The following is a 15548-nucleotide window of genomic DNA, read 5'->3' as shown; positions in this document are numbered from 1 at the left end:
CTCCGTGGCCTGGGCGCCAGCTGCGGCCCCACTCCCCACCCCCGCCCTGGGAGGGAGCGGCCAGTGCGGAGGCTGAGAGCAGGCCCAGACCTGGGAAGGGGGCAGCGAGCAGGGAAGGGGTGCCACTTGAGTAGCAATGTTTGCCCAATCAAGACTTCCTCTGTCCTGGGCCAGAAACCCCCAGGAGAGAGGGCTGAGGTCACTTCAGAGGACTGCCCCCGGCAAGACAGAGAAAGCTTCTGGGCTTGGGTACTTCTCTCTTCAGTTGTGCTGAGGGCAGGAGGCCCTGCCTGTTATCTGCCCTCGGGGCTTCCTGCTGCACAGCCTTGGGCCCTGGACGGCTCACCTGCTGCTACTGGGGGAAAGGGAAGGTCTGCTCCCTCCTCCCAGTCAAGACTTCGGTTCTGCTGCAAGCCCTCCCTGCCCCCAAAGGGTCCCCAGCGGGGGAGGAGGGGAGGGCTGGGAGTTAGAACTCCTAGATTCAGGGCCAGCAACCCTGTGAACCCTCCCAGTCGCTCTCCGTCCCTGGGCTGGGAAGCCCCCTCAGCCACAGGGGAAGGATCACCTGTGCCCCTCCCTCCCTGCCTTCCGGGCCCTGGGAATTCTTCAGAGGCAAGGCTCCTGAACATCGAAAGAACTCACACTACGCTAAGCCCTCTTCTAGAATTCTATCATGTAATTTTCAACAACTTGAAAAAATAGGCACTTTCTTCAAGCCCCATTTTACAGATGAGAAAACTGAAGCACAGAGATGTTGATGATCTGCCCAAGGTCACACAGCTAGGGAGGGGTAGAACGGAGCCCCACCTGTTTAACCACGGCCCCCAGACTGCCTGCCCAGTGAGAACACTCAGAGGGGTGTGGGCAGCCGAGATCAGCCAGGATACTCGGCTTGGCGGGGGAGGAGGTGCGGGGGTTGAAACGGTTTTCTGAGAGTCCTCTGGACTAGTGATTCTCAAAGCGTGGCCCAGGGACCCTGGGGGTTCCTGACACCCTTTCAGAGGCTGTGTGAGGTCAAAACTGTCTTCCCAACAATGCTGCTACATTATTTGCTTTCTTCGCCTTCATTCTCTCATGAGTGGTCAGTGGAGTTTTCCAGAAGCTATGTGACACATGATATGGCAAGAGATTGAACGCAGAAGCAGATATGAGAAACTGTCTGTCTTCTGTTAAGCCACACGTTACAAAGACTCGTGAAAGTGTGGGACATCACCACTCTTCTTGCTAAACATTTTGTTGCTTTGTTTTTAAAATATAGCGATTTTGGGGGTGCCTGGTGGCTCAGTCGGTTGGGCATCCGACTTCAGCTCAGGTCACCATCTCGCAGTTCGTGAGTTCAAGCCCCATGTCGGGCTCTGTGCTGACAGCTCAGAGCCTGGAGCCTGTTTCAGATTCTGTGTCTCCCTCTCTCTCTGCCCCTCCCCTGCTAGCACTCTCTCTCTCTCTCTCTCTCTCTCAAAAATGAATAAACATTTCAAAAAATAATAAGAAAAATAAAATATAATACAGCCACTTTTCATTAAAAAGATATCATACACGTTGACATGCAATGGGTTTGTGGTTGTTTTTAAATGAGTTAATAAACAGTTTAAGTCTCCTCTGTTTTCATTTCTGACATATCAATAAATATAACCCACATACACAAAAGGTCTTTGGAGTCTTGAATCATGCTTAAGAGTGTAAAGTCCTGAGATCAAAAGACTTGCGAACACCACCCTAGACTCAGACATACTCGCTCTCTCTTCCTGCCAGTTGCCCATGTCTTGTCCCCGGAAGGGTCAGTGGGGAGGTTTAGACGTGGGGAGAAGGCCTGTGCCCAGGTCTCCTGTTTAGGACTAGGGGCGAGGGAACAGCTAGGGGACAGTCCCAGGGAGAACGTAAGGGTAAGTGGTCAGGCCTGTGCCCCACCTGGGAGGTGTCCCCACAGATCTCCCAGCTCTCGAGCCCAGGGGGAGGCTCAGAACAACTGGGATGCCCCAGACTGGGCTCTGACCTTTGCCTCTTCCGCCCCGGACGCCTGCCCACAAGCCCAGCGCGAGCAGGAGCGGACCTCCCTGGCCAGGAGAGAAAGGCTCAGCGGATCCCCACGGGAGTTTTTGGGTTTGGGCCAACATGCTTAAAGAGCTGCAAACTGGGGGTCTTGGGGTCTGCTGCTCGCAATCTTAGGGTGATGCCATCTCCACAGGATGGGGCTGCTGGGGGGAGAGGGGCTTCTCTTGAAGTTCCCCAGGGAGTTCAATCATAGGGTCTAACATATACACACCCCACTCCCAGACATTCATAAGCCTCCAAAGTCGGGATTCTCCCCCGCAGAATTAGCCACCAGAAAGGTTTCCTACCTAGAGTCAAGCTGGTCAGAGGGCACTCTGTTCCTAGGAGCTGAGGGGTCCCCGGAAGGGAAGAGAGGCCTTTGCTTCGGGGGATCCAAACTCTGCAGGGTCACGGCCCCATCCCAGAGGAGCCCCCGTGCAAGGAAGAGACAGGATGTCCCCTCCAGCACTACCATTCGATTGCGTTGGACATCCGGGCAAAGTCACAGACACAAGGGACAAAGGACAAGCGGACTGCTGAGGAGAAAGGGGTACAAGATGGCAGAGCCCATGGGGAGACGCGGGTGGCGCTGGGCAGGAGGGATCAGCCTTGGAATGGGAATGGCCCCGCGAGTGCCCAGAGGGAGAGAAGAGAAGGCGTTCAGGGATGCCCGGTGGACACGTCCCCCACCCCTCTCAAGAGGGCAGTCCCAAGAGATGGGGTGCTGGAGGGGAGCGAGGAAAGCTTCCATAAAGTACCTTGAAGACCGTGATGGGGAGTTTTCATCTGAAAACCACCAGGGATGTCTGGGTAGGAAAGGGACAAGACAAAACGGGTGCTTCGTGGGGACAGTCCCAGGGGGAATTGGGCGGTGAAGAAGAGGGAAGGAACGGAGGAGAGAGGGTGGCTGGAGTCAGGGAGGCCTTTAGGGAGGCTGCTGCGGACACTCGGGCTGGTTGGGGGACAGAGGAAAGGGCGGGCATATAAACCGGGCGGCAGAGGGACAGGCAGGCTCGCGGGGGACAGCTGAGGTGGGGGGCCGCTGGCTGGGAGGGAGAAGCTGCTCCGGATGGGCAAACAGACTGTTTTAGGAAAGCTCAAGGTCTCAGTTCACACTTCGTGGACCCCAGTGGAAGACGGGACGCCTGCCTGGAAACAGGGAAGGAAGCTACGGGAGAGGAGACCGGGCCCACGTGGGGCCATCTGTGGGAATGAAGACGGGAGTCCCGCCTGCATCTGTAGGTGAGGATTCTCTGCCTTCCCGAACTCCGGAAGGGTGGAGCGACAGAGCCCCGGACTTGGCCTCGGGAGTACCAGGGACGGGCTGTGGTAAGGCCCCGGGGGCCGGGAGAGGCAGAGTCGGGCCAGAGAGAGGGAGCACCACCACCGCAGGAAACACACGTGTTAGGTGCTGAGCATCACTGCAGGCCCTCTACCAGCAGCGACTCGTTCAGTCCCCAACTGTTACTGGCGCCATCATAAGGCTGAGGGGACGCACGTCGTAGCTGCCGAGCGGTGGAACCGGGATTTGAACCCAGGGAGTCTGACTCCAAGGCCAGGCTCTTAACCTCTCCACCCACGGCCTCCCAGGTGGGGCCCGAGTGGGAAGAAGCCCTGGGACCACGTGGCGGAGTGGCCAGGCCACCCGGGAGAGGCCTCCCGACGGCTGCCGCGTCCTCCCTGTGTTTCCCAGCTCCCCTCAGAAGCCTTAAGGATGGGCCTGGGGGCTTAGGGGTGGGGTTTTTTGGTTCCAGAAGGTGGTCTCCCTTTCCTTTTTTATGGGATGCGCTTCCTGAAGTCGAACCTAAGTCCTTCCAGCCGCGGCCCCAACCCTTTCCAGGGCCTTCTGCGCCCTGGAAAAAAGAACGCCACGGCCGGCCGCGTACTGGGAAGTCACGGCCTAAGAGGCCGGAGGTGCCCAGGCCCACCTCTCAGCCCTGCTTCCCCGGGGCCACTCGGGCCAGCTCCTACTTCTCTCCACATTCCAGAGCCAGCCCCTCCCTTCTCCCCACCGCCTCAAATCCAGCGCGGGGCTGGCGGACACCCACGGGAGAGGTTTTCCCACAATCCCCTTCTCTTTGCCCTTTCAAGGTTCTGGCGGGGGAGGGGATGGAGAGGGTCCCCCCCCCCCCCCGAGGCACCGTGCCCATGCAGAACGGCAGCGTCATGTACGAGAAACTGGAATGAGGGAAGAGAGGCGCTGAACTCAGCCCGCGGGGGAGCCGCGGTGACGGGGCGAACTCCCGCAGCTCGGTTTCCAGGAGCTGCCCTGCCAACCACCCTTCCCCGGGCGCTAAAACCCTTGCAGTGCAGACCTGCCCACCGTCTATGTTCCCGTAGTTCCATCCCAACGGCCTCCCTGCCCCTTCCGGGGCCTCCCCACTGTCCTGGACCGCTTGGCCTCAGCCTGGACGGTGGCACTGACCAGTCAGGCAAGAGGAGAATCTAGGCCGGGAAGGGGAGGGGGAGTGGAAGGTTTTTTTTTTTTCCTTCCGTCCTACATAACCCTTGGCAGGAAAGTTGGGGGCTCCGTGGCCCCACGTCTCTTTCTCTCCCCCACCGACGCTGGGGGACTCGGCCCGTCTTCTGTCTCGCGTGCAGAGGCCGAGCATCTCGCCAGGAGGCCCAACAGGCCTTTTCTCCTCGGAGGAAGTGGGTCTCTCGGTATGACCCGCCCCCCAGGACCCTAAACCTCTCATCCCGTGGATCCCAGGATGATCCGGAGGGCTCTGAGCCCACCCAGATCCAAATGTCAAGCCTCTCTGGTCCCTTAGGGAGGACAAGGGAAGAGAGGTCCCTGGGTCTTCTGCCGGGCCCTCCCCTCCAAGCCAAACGACCTGGAGCTACAAATGAGCTCATGTATGGAGGTGCAGGTAGGGGCACGGGAAGAGGTGGGGGGTGCCGGTGGCCAGACAGCTAACCCTCCCATACGAACGCAAGCGTCCCTAGACTGCATGTGAGGCAGATGTTGGGAACACAGATTTTTCCCCCCCTCAGCGTAGGGGGCTGCAGTGGAATTCTGCATTGGAACCACGGAAGGAATGGACCCATAACCCTGCTCACCAACCCCCCCACCCCTCCATTCCGTGGAGTCATTGCCATATGATACCGACTGAGACAAGTTGGCTGCTCGGGCTCCGGCTGGGGGGTGGGGGGTGGGGGACGGCTCAGAAAACAGCAGCTCCTTTCAGGACCCAGGCTGGCAAGGGCTCCGGGAGGCCGGACTGGCCCAGATCGCCCCCCAACACCCCCTCTCTCCCTCCCTCGCCACCACCGCCAAAGGACAGAGGGGCGGGGAAAGGGGGTTGGCCCTGCCCGGGCCATGCCCATCGCCTCCGCAGACCAGCCCTGGCCCCTCTCCCTGGCGTGACGCCGTCCCTCCCCCTCCCTCATTTCCTGCTCCCTGAAGAAGTAGCTAGAAGCCAGAACACCTGCCTCCTTCGACACTGGGTCCCCCGCAACCAGGCCACACCCTGAGGGATTCGCAGGCCCTACCCTCAGCACAGGACGGTGCCCACCACTGCGCCAGGAACACGTTCGGAAACTCGCAGAGATTAGGGAGAGTGTCCGGAGATGGAACCAAACAGAACGCAGCGGGGGCTGCTGGCCCCTCCTCAGGCCGATGGCTTGGTGCCCTCCGGGCCCTGCCGAGCACCCCTGCACCGAGACCCTCCTCACGCCAGGGCCCCAAATCTCTCATCTTCTCCCCGCCTCCCCCCCCTCCCCCCGGAACTCCCAAAAGCAGTCCCGGTGGGGGAACACATCAGACACCACAGCCGAGGCGGACGGGCCCCAAACCTTTAGCCAGAATTTGTGCTGATAAGCAACACATTCACGTCCTGAGCCCTGGCCTCCTTTGGGGCCTCCACCCCCGCCTCACTCTGGGTGCTTCATTAGCAGGAGTGACATCTCAAGTAACCAGAGGCCCCCCTCCCACTTTGTCCCAGGTCTGTCCTTGTACCCATCCCAGGGGCGCAGCTCTCCTCCCCCAAATCGGGAAGCTTTGACCCTTATCTCTTTCCTCACACCGCTGCCCTTGGTCACTTCCTGGTGGGGACAAGGCCTGGGATGGGGAAGGGGCATCTCTGCCTGGAGCGTGAATGTCTCAGAACCTAACCTGCCCTTCTTCCTCCCGCAGGAGCGGCCCTGCTTGCTTCCCAGGGACCCCAGTGTGACCTACCTGGGGAAGGGGGCAACAGACGGAGGGGGGGGGGCTTGACATGCGGGGCCAGTGGGAGTGGAGGGAAGAGGCCAAGTGGGCGGGGGTCCCAGGCACACCAGGCTCCCGCGGCTCGCTAATCCCAGCGGTTTGTGTCTCTGCTCCCATGTGTGGACTCGTGATCAATGGGTGTCACTACATGAGTGTCACAGTGTGGGGAGGGGGAAGGGGCTGGCATGGGAGTGGGGGTAACCTGACCATCTTGGGAAGAGAGGGCGCTGTCCGGAGTGCCGGAGTGGGCGATGCGTGGTTACCTGTATGTGGTGGTCACTGTATCCCTTGAGAGGGCTGTGATGCCCTGCCCGGTCCGCCTGGTGGGAAGGGGCATCGGGAAAGCCCCTTCTTTAGCCCAATGAGCTGGAGGTGACCAGCATGGGTAAGGTTTCTTTCTTGGGGAGCCCTTCCCAGGAGGGTCTGTTTGGGGTCGCCCAAGGTGGGAAGCTGGGGAACAGGACAGTACCGCTGAGACCAGACAGGGTGGGGACCGAAGGGCTGGGGTTCCCCCTATCTTTGGGGAGCGAGGTGGGCAGGGCTCCATCAGGGCCAGGGTCTTACCTTGGGTCCGGGGTGGAGTGGCCCCTCGGATGGGCAGCGGGACAGACAGACTGACGGAGCGGTCAGGAATGAGGAACCGAGCCGAGCGACGGGCAGAGCCGGGACTCTTAAACCCGGAGCTGGGATCAGATAAGGGCTGGTCCGGGGGCCGGGGCCGGGGTCGGGCCGGCCGGGGGCAGAGCTGGGCCGGGCCGGGCCGCCCCCTCCCTCCGCAGCGCCGGAGCCAAACTTTGTGTGAATGGAGGGGCCCGGAGGGGGCCGGCGGGCGGGGGCGGGGGGCTGCGGGCGGGCCAATGGGGACTTGGAGCGCCAGGCCCGCGCCGCCGGGATTGGAGAGGCCGGGGCGGGGGGCGGGGCGCAGGGGGCAAGGAAGCGGAGACCCAGACAGATGGAGGCGCAGGGCCGAGCGCAGCGCCCGAGGAGCGGGACCCAGACAGACTCCGGGAGGGAAAGGGACGCGAGACGATGGGCGAAGCGATAGGGGCTGCGCTGGCACGATGACAGGGGAGAGGCGGCGGCGGCCGTGTCAGCGACGGGGAGCGGGCGCGGGGGGCGGGCCGGGCCGAGTTAATGAGCTGGAAATGAACTCGGGACGGCCCGGTGGCCCTGCGCGCAGAGCCAAGCGGCTGGCTGGGGCTGGGCTCCGGCGCGCTATCCCTCTGCCGGTCACCGGGCCCTAAGCCTTGCGTGAGGTCCCGGGGGCCGAGTGCGCTGACCAGCCTCCCCGCCAGCAGCCCGCCGGGTCCCGGAGCCGCTACGCGGCGGGGCGCGCGGCGCAGGTGCGAGGCGCTGGAGGCCGCAGAGGGGGCCAGGTCCCTCTACTTAGGGGGTCCTGGCAGATGTGGGGCATCTGATAAGCGCCCTGAAGAGCGCAGAGGATTCAGGTCCTGGGAGATGATGCGCAGGGCGTCCGAGGCAGAAGGAACGCAGTCACCAAGTCCCCGGGACACATGGAAATACAAGTCTGCTTGGGAAACGGCGGCACACGGGCCCCCTGGACTAGACAGAGAGCAGGTGGCAGTTCTTCTCAACCCCGCCGTCACCAAGGACTGCTCTCAGTATCCGAATCCGTGCTTCCAGGGGTTCCAATCCACAGGCTCCCGCCCTGGGCATTTATTAAGGAAAGAATCAGTTCCCCATTTTGGTTCATCATAGATATTTAGATATTTAACTATTAATCAGTAACCGGCATTATCATCTTGAGTTGATATACATCTTGGGAAAAAAAAACAAAAACAAAAGCAAAGAAACCCGAAACGTTTTAGTTTAGTTCTGCCTCTAAAAGCCGTACGCTGGGTAAATGTACATTTGAACTAGCCCCCCTGGGGGAGGGAGGTGGGCCGCAAGCCAGGCACCACAGGTGAGGTGTCTGTGTTGGGGAAAGAGAGGACGGTGCCAGCTGGGGGTCAGCTCTGGGTTCCTGGAGGCAAAGTCTTGAGCCGAGGACAGACGAAGCCCTGGCAGAATTTTAGGAAGATAAATCTGGAGGTGAGCGAGATGGTTTGGAGGGAGGGGCCAGTAGACCGCAATGCCAGAGCCTTGATTCTTTTCTCTTTCCTCATCTGAGCTAACCAGAGCCTGCCCCCTCCTCTCTGCCGCATCCTTCAGCTGTGCCCCAGGACACCGCCCCTCTCTGGCCAGGATCTCTGCAGCTGCCCTCTCACGAGCATCCCCACCTCCAGTTTCCGTCACTCGAACAATCCTGCGGATCATGAACGCCTACATTTAAGGCTGAACACCTGTAAGGTACCAGCTCTCTGAAACACAAACCTGACTGTGTCCCTTCCCAATGTAAAAGCCTTCAGTGGCTGCCCGTCGGCCAGAAGTAAAATCCAGATTCCTCGCCGTGGGACAGAAGGCCCGCTATGACTTAGACCTGGTGTCCTTCCAGCCCCGTCCGCCTCCACTGGCCCTGCGCGCCCAAACCTACAGCCGCTCGCTCCTCCAATGCCGAAGGGTTGGTCCTGTGTTCGCTTCGTGTCCTTGATCTCTTTCTGTGTCTGAGGTGGAGCCTTCATCACTGACATCGCTCTGGCTCTCATCTCCAAGTTACACTCAGATCTCTGTGTTCAGCCTTGGGCTTTCTTTAGAGCATCTCAGTTCCAGCTGCTGGCGGGGGATTTCCACTCCGCCCGGACAGGCCCCAAACCGAACTTATCTTCTTCCTCCTCAAGGCTGGCAGCCCTCGTGACTTCTTTATTTCTGTGTTTCTCCTGGTCAATCACTTTTTTTTTTTTTAAGTTTATTGGTTTATTTTGAGAAGGGGGAGACACATGAGCAGGGAAGGGGCAGAGAGAGCACATGAGCAGGGAAGGGGCAGAGAGAGAGGGAGAGAGGGGATTCCAAGCAGCCTCCATGCTCTCAGTGCAGAGCCCAATGTGGGGCCCGAGCTCATGACCTGTTAGATCTCGACCTGAGCTGAAATCAAGAGCCAGAGGCTTAACCGACTGAGCCACCCAGGCGCCCCTCCCTGTCGATCAGATTTAAAAACTGAAACTGATCTCCACTCTTCACCCTTCCCTCTGCGCCACCCCTTGACACGTCAATTAAGCCACCAAATCCTGCCAGGTCTCTCTGTTATATTTCTCTAGGATGTCCCTTTTCATTTCATGGCCACAGCCAGGATCAGGAAGATCACTGACAGCCCAGGCCCTGGACCCACCCTTCCCCCTTCTCTCCATTCTCAAAGGAAGAGACAACCTGTTTTCACCATGTCAGTCCCTGCACCCCTCTATCAACCCCCAAACAGGGTGCCCCTTGCTTCCTGGGCACGGTCCAAGCTCCTCAGCTCGACACTTTTAGGCTTTTAGGGTATGCCTCAGAGAGGCCAGGGAGGAAAGAGCCAAGGATGGGAGCAGAAGAGATACCTCGTGGTGAAGGAGAGGTCTCTGGAGGAGTTCTTTCCAAATGGCCTGCACCTTCCCTGGAAAGCAGAAGAGCCATTTGCTAAAAATCACGGTGTGGGGCGGGACCGGGCAACCAGAAAGAGCTCGGAAGTTCTAGAACAGCAAGGGTGCAAGACCGTGGAAAAGTACAGATAGCTCAAATGGAACTGTGGTTTTCTACTTTTAAAAGAGTGACTTAAATGGAGTTTTTGTTCTTAAGTCATGTGTTACAACATATATACACATGGACCCATCGCATATATTCCTTTGTAGATATTGTCAAACAACAGTTCTCACTTTCTCAAATCTTTTTACGGAAAAGAGGTCCTAAGGGCGCCTGGCTGGCTCATTCGGTAGACCATGCAACTCCTGATCTCCAAGTTGTGAGTTCAAGCCCCATGCTGGGTGTAAGGCTTACGTTAAAAAAAAAAAAAAAAAAGTCCTAGAATAGTCACTAGAAGCCCAATAGGGAACCCATGATAAAGGACATAGGGAATTGGTATTTGTGAGTGTTTATGATAGAAGATACGTATATCACTTGAGATGGGGAAACCGAGGCTCCGAGAGGTGAAGTGGCTTGCCTTGCCTATGGTTACATAGTTAGAAGGTGTTAGTTTCAGAACCTGAACCCGCACGTGTTTGGCTCCAAAGCTCCTCTCACTAGAGCGAATTTGCGTAGGTTAAACGTAATCTTGTCATCACGCACGCAGGTTAGTATGAAAAATTTGCCACGGTTGTGACATCCATGACCACCACCTTCTCCTGGGACCCGTCCGTTCCCCGTGAAGTGAGGACTAATTCTGGACCACCCCTCCGTGGCGGGTAGGGGAACCATCTTTCTCTGAAGACCTCCCCTCTTCCCTCAGTGTAGCCAACTGTCTTCTCGATTGCTCCTTTCAGACTCATTCCTTCCGACTTCGGCCTCGTCTCCTCTTTGACCTTGCTCTGGAAACAGTGGGGATGATCGATTGCATTGCACACTACGGGGCTCCGAGCAACATTTGAGCTCAACGAATTTCCATCAGTAGTGGGCACCTCGTAGCTGGATGATCCAGGCCACAGAGGACCGCGAGACGGAGGGACGAGGCTACATCGCCCCAGTCACTAAAGGATTATTGTTTAGGTATACATACCCCCTCCCTCCGCGAAATGCAGTGTACATAAACCCACGTTTATAGGACGGAAGTTGAGGGGTGCTTGATCACATTGCTAACGGAGTCTTCCCAGAATTTCTTTAACTAGGTGGGTCCTCTCGTATCTTTCCAGTTGGGTCCCACGGATTAAAATCCCACTGACACCCAATACACCGTGGTAGCGGGGAGACTACAGGGAATAAAGAAACAACCAGGGACCAGGAGCTGGGATGCCTGGTCTTAGTCCTGCCTAAGGACCCATCCCAGACCCGGAAGGTGAGGACTAATCCTGGACCACCTCTAAACGCCAGGACTTTTAAATCCTGAGCAATCGGCACCAATCCTATCAAGCAAGATAGACCTGTTGATGAGAAGGCTCTGATCCCCTAGTTGTGCTGGAAAGAGCCAGAAGGCCAGGATGTGCCTCAGCCTGGGGTGCCCAGTGGGGTCCCCCCTGTCCTGGTGCTGTGCTCTGCTCCCCTCCCCCCATTCGCTCTGACCTCCACCCGCATCCACTGCTTCAATCGTATTCTCCCTCTGCTCTGAGTTTTCTCGGGCCCCAGCTCCCTTGAATTTATGACAATTGTTATCGTTTCTGCCAGATTGGCCTCCCTGCTCCACTAAATTCATATCCTCAACCATCTCCTGTTTTCCCATCATACTTCCTCTCCCACCTCCAAGATTTTACCCAAGAAGTCTCATGATCTCGTTCAAGGAAACCTTCCCAGACTGGTTGGTCCCAGGGCTCCCACATACAGCTGTACAGGCTGTGGACTGCACAAAGGCACTCACTGAGGGGGCAAGCTGAGAACTGAACGGCATTCGGCTTGCCAATCCTTGCACCCTGGCTCAGAGCTGTATCCACTAGAAGGATTCCCCTTTTTATTTTTGTTTTTGCCCCAAAGTACCACTTACTCTCCAAGCCACATGCCATAAGGAATGCACCTGCCCAGAGAGGGTTCCTTTTTCTACCTCGTAACGAGGTTCTTTGTGGACCACCTACGTGGCCCCGGCCGTGCCCCTCCCGCCCTCAACATTCTCAAGTTCCAAACCCAGTCTCCCACCATCACCACTGTACTGACATGTTTTACCAATTCCTCGTAAAGTTGCTTTCCCTGTCGGGATACCAGAAAGCTGGGATCTTGCACTCTGGGACCTAAGAAAACTTGATTCCTTCCCTCTGCTCAAGCTCAATGAGAAACAAGGGATTGAAGTTAGAGACCAGGTGAAGTCCAGGACCTGCACAGGGGACGGGGTGGTGGTCAGCGGGACTGAGGCAGGGGGCTGGCTGACACCCTCCGGATGGGCCTGCCAGCCCCGTGACACACACCCCCCCCCCCCACCCTCAGGAAATGGGGCCAGTTCTATGCAAATGCTCTCTTGCCCAGGGGTCCGGTTTCCTCCCTCTGAGCTCCTGGCACAGCAGAACCAACGTGAGCAGCTGCTTGGCAGGACAGAGAAGGGCAGGCTAGCAGTCCCAAGGCTCAGGTGACAGGGCCGGGCCCAGGAGACGGGGATGTTGACTGGGGCTTTAACAGCCCTCCTGATGCCAATCTCGGGCTGAAAACTCGGTATTTCCACTTGGAACAAGAACCGTGGGCAGGAGGGCTGGGGAGAGGAGGGCGGTGTACCCGCAGCGCCCCCTGCAGGCCTCACTGGGTGGCACCGAAACAGAGGAAGGCGGAGCAGGGTGGGGGTATCAGGAGATGCCCCGGATGAGGGTAACAAGGAGAAGAGAGACGTAGCCAGCATCTGCGGAGCATTTACAAAGTGCCAGGCGCTGCCTCATGACAACCCCCAAAAGGAGGATACTCTCTTGGAGATGGATAATTCTCATTTCTCAGGTGAAGAAAGCGATCAGAGAGGTCAAGTAACTTGCTCGAAGCCACCCAGCTAGCAGCGGACAGAGCCGGGACTTGAACCCGGGACACTGCCTCCCGAGATTATACTACTCAGTCACCACCTTCTCCACCTCCCCAGATCATTCCAGCAACTTCTAAGCCTCCAGTGTCCGTTTCTACATCTTCCCGGCCCCGCAGTGAGCCGGGGACACACGTGGAGGACTGTGGCCGCTCTCTCTGCCTCTGTGACGCTTGGCAACTCTCTTCCCCTTTCTGCTTTAGTGTCTCGTCCCTAAACGGAGAACACCATACCCCTCTCGGAGGGTGTCTCCCGGGGTCTTTAGAGGAGGTGTGTGGCCAGGTCATAGCTGGTGCTCAAGGAATTATCGGTAGTGATATTCGCGTTCTGTGTCTGCCTGTCTTTCTCCCCCCACTGGACCACGTGCTCCTCGTGGGCAGCGACTAGGTGTCATTTCTGTAACCACCCCCACCTAGCACTTTGCCCAACACCCGGGCTCTGCGGAAGTTTGTCGCACGGAGAGTTTTAAGCCCTCACCTAGGCTTTTCTCTCCGTTGGACGTTTGCGTTGTTTCCAGACTTTTCGCTAGTAGCAAAATACACTTTAAAGCCCTTCTATCTGGGTTGCCTCGTGTGATCCGCACACCCCGGGAAGCAGGTTCAAAGGGGAGGTTTGTCCGCGTCCATACCCTGTGAAAAGTGGATCGCTGGTGGTTCAAGGAAGGAACCAACTCCTTGGGTCATGCCATAAACCAGTGACAAAGATTAGAGCCCCTGACCCCGCCTCCCTTCCTCGGGTGGACCTCTTTTCTCTCTAGCCATCTCCTCCTGGATCGGGATGGCCTCTCCGAAAGGGGGCGACATGATGGTGCCTGCCTGAGGGTCATGCCTGCACCCAGAGACCCCTGCTGGAGGTGATGAGATGCCAGCTCCCGGGGGTGGGGGTGGGGGGCTCGAATCCCCAGGAGATCAAACGCCTTATTCCCAAACACGCCAGGGCCCGTATTTTCGCAGAGCAAGAAGCTTCTCAGGGAGCGTGCCAGCTTTTTCCTCTTCTCTCTCTCTTTTTTTTTTTTTTTCCTGAGGGGGTGAGGAGGCGAGCTCTGAGTTGTCCAGGAGGAGGGACTCGGGCTAAAAATAGCTATGGCGTGTGGCTCAGCCTCTAGTGGTACCCAGGACTGGGGAGGGGAGGGGGATGCTCTAGAGCTGTCGCCAGACTGGTTGCTGTGGAAACAGGAGAGGAGCAGGGGAGCCTGGGAAGTGGATGACACGGACGGCCAGCCCTAGTCGGAGCTGCCGCTACGTTTAGGAGGAACAGCGGTGTCCTGTGGCTCCCACCCTCCAGGGGGGCCGGGGAAGGGGTGGTGTCAGGGGCATGGACGCTACCCCCCAGGGGTCTCTGCTGCCGGCTACTCTCCTCTCCACGCGCTGTGAGTTGAGTTGCGGGGGACTGGGGTTTGGGCCCCTAAATCCAAGGCAAGCGGGGGCTTGGGAACAGCTCGTTCCTGAGGGAGCTTGCACCAGAGCCCCTTCCAAAAAATAACCCCCCCCCCCCCCCCGCTGCTGGCCAGCACTCCGCAGGGGGAGAAAGGGAGATCCAGGAAAATGTGGCACTGGGGTCTTCTGGAAAGGGGTCACAGCATGCACAAGAAATAAGGAGTAAGCTGGAGGAACAGGAGTCTCTGGAGGGAAGGTGCAGAAATCAAGTCTATTTCACACCTTTACCTCCCCACTGAGAAATATGCAGCCTCTGCTCAGGAAGACAGGCGAGGGGACACGAAGTAAGGCTAGCCTAGATCCCTGGGGCGGTGGAAAGCAAGAGAATTCTGGGGGTGATCCGACCCTGGGGTTCCTGCCCACCCCTGTGCAGAGAGATCTGCCTAAGCAGGCAGATGGGGGCTCAGATGACCTAAGACCCCGAGAGAACATCTGGAAGCCTCCCTGGGGCTGACGCTAGGAAAAGTGGGAACCAGGTACTTTTTTGCATGACTTGGGGTCTCTGAGCCAGTCAGTGCTTAGAGAGAACTTCTAGCGGGCATCCCTGGCTGCAAGGAGGGAAAGGGAAGCTCATTGTGGGGGGAGGGAAAGACCCTGATCTGCACTGGACCCTGTGTCCCCTGACTCCTCTTGCAAAATCAATGTGGGGGAGGTGTCCCTAAGTTCCAAGGCGTCTTTTTTTATTTTTCCTCCTGCCCTCTGCCCCAAACACACACACACACACACACACACACACACACACACACACACACTCCAGCCGAACACCTCATTCCAGAACTTAAATTCTGGAGCGCCGGGATTGGAGTTGTATATCCGAGCAGTCTCTCCCCGGGGCCTTGGTCAAACATCCAGGCCATCTGTGATCCTTGTCGCCTTCCTCCTGTCCAGCCGCCCCTCCCCCATCCCAGCCAACCCAGGTTTCCCTGGAGTGGGCGGAGAGAACGAGTCCCAGGAAGAAGGGAAGGTTGAACAGGACCACGTCCTTCTTCTAAAGCTTTCCTTGCAGGGGTCTGGGGCCGGGGGAGGGGCTCTGGACCTCTCTCTCAGCACACTGCAGCCCAGATTGCTCCTGGGGGGAAGAATCTGAAGCGAAATCAGGTGGGCTTCCCTTGGAATGTGAGCTCTGGGCCATATGGTGGGGGGGCTGTGCTTAGGGTAGCCAGTGGGAGGCTGCCGCCAAAGAACGGGAGGGAGCGGGGAGGTAAATGTGGGTGCTTAGTGCTGCACTGGATCCGACTGAACAGGGCTCGAGGGGGGACGGGGACTAGAGGGGTATACAAGCCTAACTCCTCGTGAACTTTGTGCTTCCTCTACCCCGGCGGTCCGTGTTGATCTCATACCCTGCAGCCCTGCTGCCCCTTTTCAGGCC

Source organism: Prionailurus viverrinus, chromosome F1 (genome assembly GCF_022837055.1).
Source record: "Prionailurus viverrinus isolate Anna chromosome F1, UM_Priviv_1.0, whole genome shotgun sequence".
Lineage (NCBI taxonomy): Eukaryota > Metazoa > Chordata > Mammalia > Carnivora > Felidae > Prionailurus > Prionailurus viverrinus.
This window is presented reverse-complemented; position numbering follows the sequence as displayed.